The sequence below is a fragment of the Gossypium hirsutum genome, chromosome D06 (genome assembly GCF_007990345.1).
Source record: "Gossypium hirsutum isolate 1008001.06 chromosome D06, Gossypium_hirsutum_v2.1, whole genome shotgun sequence".
In the NCBI taxonomy this organism is placed as follows: domain Eukaryota; kingdom Viridiplantae; phylum Streptophyta; class Magnoliopsida; order Malvales; family Malvaceae; genus Gossypium; species Gossypium hirsutum.
This window is the reverse complement of record NC_053442.1, coordinates 33,479,822-33,485,607: the sequence shown is the minus strand read 5'-3', so window position 1 is coordinate 33,485,607 and position 5,786 is coordinate 33,479,822. Positions and strand designations below refer to the sequence as shown.

At 32.6% G+C, this 5,786-nt stretch overlaps 1 non-coding gene across 1 annotated transcript; it reads right to left on the bottom strand.

Moving 5' to 3' along the window:
- Nucleotides 1–5,265: 5,265 nt before the first annotated feature.
- LOC121218780 (small nucleolar RNA R71) lies at nucleotides 5,266–5,371 on the bottom strand. The gene has a single exon (XR_005915257.1). It is a non-coding gene; the product is annotated as a small nucleolar RNA R71 (small nucleolar RNA).
- Nucleotides 5,372–5,786: the final 415 nt, after the last annotated feature.

Here is a 5,786-nt window from a genome sequence, read left to right as displayed (position 1 = left end):
TTACTTGTTAGCTTTCTGTACTCGCCATTATTTAACCATATCTTCCACATATTTGGAAAGAAAAGGATGGTGAGAGAAGGAAAAATAAGGCAGTGAGTTTAACATTTATATTTTGGATGAAAAGGGGACAATGTCATGTACTACATTATTTCTAGTACTTGAATCGTTTTGAGTTATTCTTTCCTTTGAATCATTACCGTCATAAGCCGCAAAATGTTACATGCCTAGAAGTCCCATATGACCATAACATTTATGATTATAAATCCCTAGGTTGCAATACTTATTTGAGAAATGAATGAATTGAATTCCTTCTTGTGCATATACATCATATCTACATAGATTGTTTTGATGGAGTAATATTAACTAGGACACTTTTATATGATTACCTATATGTCCATTCAGTTTGTAATTTTGTGAACTAATTTGATTTATTGTCAAAGTTGTGAGTTTTCTATTCTTTATTCTTAAGTTCTATGTCAGAATAATCTATTGCATTATACATATCTATTGATCAATTACCATGTCTCACCATCGCTTAACGGTCTAGTTGTGTTAGAATATTGAGTATTTGCTGAGGACAAACAAAGACTTAAGTATAGGGGAGTTTAATCTTCCATAATTTGATATGTCAAATTAGGCTCTCTAGGGTACATAATGAGTTTGTTCTCAAGAATTTTACTAGTCTTTTTAATTTTTTTTATCAATTCCTATATTTTAGTTTTAATGCTATCTTTTCTTATCTTTTACCACTTTTGAGACCCAAATTGGCTGAACTATGAAATTGGGAGTTTAAAGATTGATTTAAGCTTGTGTAGGGAGATGATTAAGACCAAATATCAAGAAGGACTTAAACTATTGTCGGGTTCGCAACACAAGTACTTGTGTGTAGTGACATTGACCTCCCATCACCTCAAGAAAGTGAACTTCACCAAAACTCAACTTGGAAGTAGCCAATTGTGAAGGTCGCAACACAAAGCATGGGTATCTCGATACTGAGCTGTGAATTCACAATTCAAAGCCCTCCAAGTTTCGACTCCAAGCCCAAAAGATGAAGTTGTTGAAACTAGTGGCCTATCATTTAGGTTGAGACACAAACAAGGGTATGTCGTAACACCGAGAGCTTATCATATCCCCTTTATGCCAACTACCATGAGTGTCACGACATAAAAGTCTAGGTGTCATGACATTGAAGTGTGAGGGGTGAAAAAGAAATTGCAAGAGCAATTTTGTGTCCAAACAAGCTCAAGTCAACCGTAATTTTTAAAGGCATTTTTGTCAATATTCGGGTTAGAAAATCATACTATTTAAAGCATTTTCATGGAAAAAGATTAGAGAAGAAGAGACATCCATTTTTCTATCATTATCTTTTTATTCCTTCAATCATTTAGATTCTAAGGTTTTTCCTTTTCTAGCTTAGACTTTATTTTTCTATTTTCTTTATTTTGATGCATTTTTCTTCTTTAGTTTAAAAAGATATAATGACCCATTATGTTATTTTGAGTTTTGTCTTGCAAGTATTTGATATATTTAAATTTTTTAGTTACCAAAAGTTGCAAAGTATTAAATTGGGTTGTAGATTTGTGGAATATCCTTGCTTGGTATCATTTCCATCAAGGACCTCTTCAAGATTTACTAAGCATTTCTTAACCCTTACCTCTTTTTTGATTATTTGATGATTCATTTGAGCACGGAATTAGTTGAGATTTGTTTTTTTTATGATGGTTGGAACTACACTTCATAGTGGTTGATTGATTTAAATGTTGCATAACTAATTTTAGGGTTAGGGACTAAATAAAAAATGGATTAAATTGAATAAAACTCAAAAACTAGAATTGACGACTCTAGGGGAACATTTAGACAGATGAGACCGAGAGAAGATCCTATTATGAACAAGTTCAATTTTTTTAGATTTTAGACTAGTGAGGTCAATAGATAAATTATACTAAATTTTCTAATTGAGTAAAATGGTGATTGAGAGGTAAAATTGAACCAATTAGGAGTTTGAGCAATTTACATCCCAAATCTGAGAGTTAATTAGCAACATAGATATCGATCGACCACTTTATCTCATTGGATTAATACTTTTGCAATTTTGGTGTTTATGCAATTCAGTCCTCTTATGTATAGTTTAGGTTAATCAACGTCATTGTATGGATTATTGTAATATACCACCTCGCCATTATCTAGCTAGACTTCTTAAATGCATGCTTCATCGTTGTCCATTTACCTCATTTATTGATCTCTCTTGTAACACAAATATTACAACTACTTTATCACATTTGCAGTAAAAGTCACCTTTCATTTTTATATTTTGTGCTAATTCTCTACTTGGTGTATGAACACCGCCGTGCGCGGTCATTAGGTGTTACTACACAAAGCTTAACATTAACTAAAGTAGTTTATAATTTATCATTTCTTTGAAAATGTTATTTGAAATTTTAATCAGAAACTTATTGCATTAAAAAAATGGAAGTAACTTGAACTAATCTTATTACAACAGACTCGATACAAATCCATACAAAGTGGAACTTTATTTAATACAGATTCAAAAGGCGTCATTCTAGACTACGCCACATCTCCACTTGGGCGTACTCTTGGCGTGTCCCTTCAGGTGAAATCTCTTCCCAGACACTTAAAAAGCAATAACAAATCTTGTAAGTACATGGAAACACAAATATATATAATTTTTCATGCCCTTTTTAACTCAAATTCATGCAGTTTTAGTGTAATTCTTGTCGAAAATTATAATATAATTATAAAATAATTAAATTTTACTTAAATTATTAACATATTGAATTTTAATTTTATAATAAATTCTCATAAATTTTGATTTATTTTCGACAGATTTGCACAAATGTTAAAAATTGGCTTGGCAGAACTACTAGAAACACAAAATCGAGAAGCGATTTTGAAGCATCGAGGCGAACTAATTTCTTAACCTAAGATGGTCCAATTGATGAGTATTAATATAGAATATAATTAATTGTAATTTGAATCCAATTTATTTTGGGTTAAATAATTACTATTAATTAAATTATGAAAAGAGGTCCAATTGTGCTAAACCGAAAGATTGATCCAACTGAGCACATGGGCTGCCCAAAACCGTCCAACACACTGACCCAATCAGCTTAAATTAGCTGATTATTTAACTTGCAAATTAGCCCTTGAAGTTTCCTTGAAATTGCATTCAAACCCCTCCACTTAGCTAGCTTTTGTAGATTTTCCCTTAGCTAAATTTAGAAAGTTTGAAACATTCAAACTTGCCACATGTGTGTCCGGAGAAAGGGGGTCTATGGCTGCTGATTTTCTACTATTTTTAGCAGCCAATCCCACCTATAAATACCTCCTTTTTCTACTCATTTCATCACACTTCTCACACCTCTCATTTCACACTTCTCTCTCACTTTCACTCACTCTTCTCCTTTGTTTTCCATTTTTCTTCCTTACCAATTTTCCTCTTGGAAAAGAGCAATTCAACCACCTTGGGTTGTAGCATTCAAGTGCTTATAAAAGCCTCAGTTCAACAAGAATGTGTGGAGAAGGAGGAACGGAGCAAACTAGTTAAGCTTTGGAGAAACACCGGATTTGATTCTAGTTTCCTATCCTTTAATTTTTATTGTTTTTGGTATGAACATGTGTACGAATATTTTTTTTGTTGTTATTCTAAATTTAATTAACATGGCTTAAATTTAATTTATGTTAGGTTGATTGCATTTCTTCCGCTTAAGTTATTAAAATTATGTTTGTATTGTTATAGGTCTTGGTAAATTGTTTGATTAAGTAAAACCAAGATTACGTTTTTCTTGCATTACAACTGTAAGGTAACTAATGAATTAATTATTAATCATGTTGAAATTGTAATTAATTGACACAATACTTAATTAGTGCATGTTTAATCTTCTAAGGTAGTTGAGGTTTAAATGAGCGATGGTATTAAACGGTACATTAGTCTTATATAACTTGCAAGATTATTGTAATTAAACTGTTTCAGTGTAGGAATATATTGTTACCTCACTTATCTTTTACCTGCTTATTTAAATTTATTAATTTTTTGAATTGGCATAGTAATATGTTCAAGAGATTAGTTAATTTAGTAAGTCTATGTGCTATAGTTAACAAATTACCAAGTTCCCGTGAATTTATTTGTAACAACATGAACATTGTTTTAGTAATATTAAGTTAAGAAATGTAATTGATCTAACACAATTATGCCATCTTGATTAAAACCTTCTTTTGAAATCGTGCATTGAACCTTTTATTTTTATTTTACTTAGTTATATTTTAGTTTTTAATCACTTCCTCAAAATCAAAATATTTTTAGTAACCAAAGTGTTTGAATTTCATTTCGTAAATGATTTTCTTACAGAGTCCCTGTTGGTATGATAACTCGACATTTACTTGTCAATTTATTATTTGTTACGATTATGTACACTTGCACATTTCCATCGTTCCAAGTTTTTGGCATCGTTGTTGGGGACTGTTTTAAAAGTCATTATTTGTTAATTTGTTAATTTTTCATTTTGGTTGTTTTTTCTTCTGTTCAATTTTAACTTAGTTAATTTTTCTCTAATTGTTTCCAGTGTTTATAAGTGTGGATCAAATTATCGATTTACTCCTCATATACCTTGAGATTGAAAGAACTTTTCAACAAAAAAAGAGACAAGTAAGCCAAAGAAGGACCGAAGAGATCAACTACGAAAATTCGAATCAAGGAAAAAAAACAAACCCTGCTCAAAATCCTATCCTTATTGCTGATGATAGGGATAGAGCTCTAAGACACTATGTCATGCTAGTGTTTCATGATCTTAATCCAGGTATTGGGAGACTCAAAATCTAGGCACAACAATTCGAGCTGAACTCAATTATGTTCCAAATGCTTCAAACAGTGGGCTAATTCAGTGGAATGCCTACCGAAGATCATCATCTTCACTTAAGACTGTTAATCCAGGTATCGGGAGACTCAAAATCTAGGCACAACAGTTCGAGCTAAACTGATTATGTTACAACTGCTTCAAAAAGTGGGCTAATTCAGTGGAATGCCTACTGAAGATCATCATCTTCACTTAAGACTGTTTATGAAGGTGAACGATTCTTTCAAGCTAGCCGGATTACCCAAAGATGCACTAAAATTAAAATTGTTCCCATATTCCCTAAGGGACAGAGCTCAAACCTGGTTGAACTCATTGCCACCAAATTCCATTTCCACATGGAAAGAGTTAGTAGAAAGATTCCTCATGAAGCATTTCTCACCTAGCAAGAATGTTTAGTTGAGGAACGAGATCACTACTTTCCAACAAATGGATGATGAGTCCTTGTATGAGGCATGGGAAATGTATAAAGAATTATTACAAAAGTGCCCTCTTCATGGAATCTCATATTGCATCCAGCTTGAGACATTCTATAATGGTCTCAATGCTCACACATGGATGGTAGTGGATGCTTCTGCTAATAGTGCTCTCCTTTCTAAGTCTTATAACGAGGCTTATTAAAACATTGAGAGGATTGGCATCAACCATTATCAATGGCCAACCAATCGAGCAGTGTTAGGAAGATGAGTCACTGGAGTACATGAAGTGGACGCTCTCACTTCACTTGCATCTTAGTTATCTGCGATATCATCGATGCTTAAAAATTTTACCATTAATGGGTTTAATAATTTTGCAGCTCAGCCACCGAATCATTTCAAAAATGTGGCTTGTGTTTATTGTGGGGAAGGACGTTCATTCGAAGAATGTCCATCAAACCCAAAATCCATGCATTACATGGGTAACTAGAACCAAAACCAA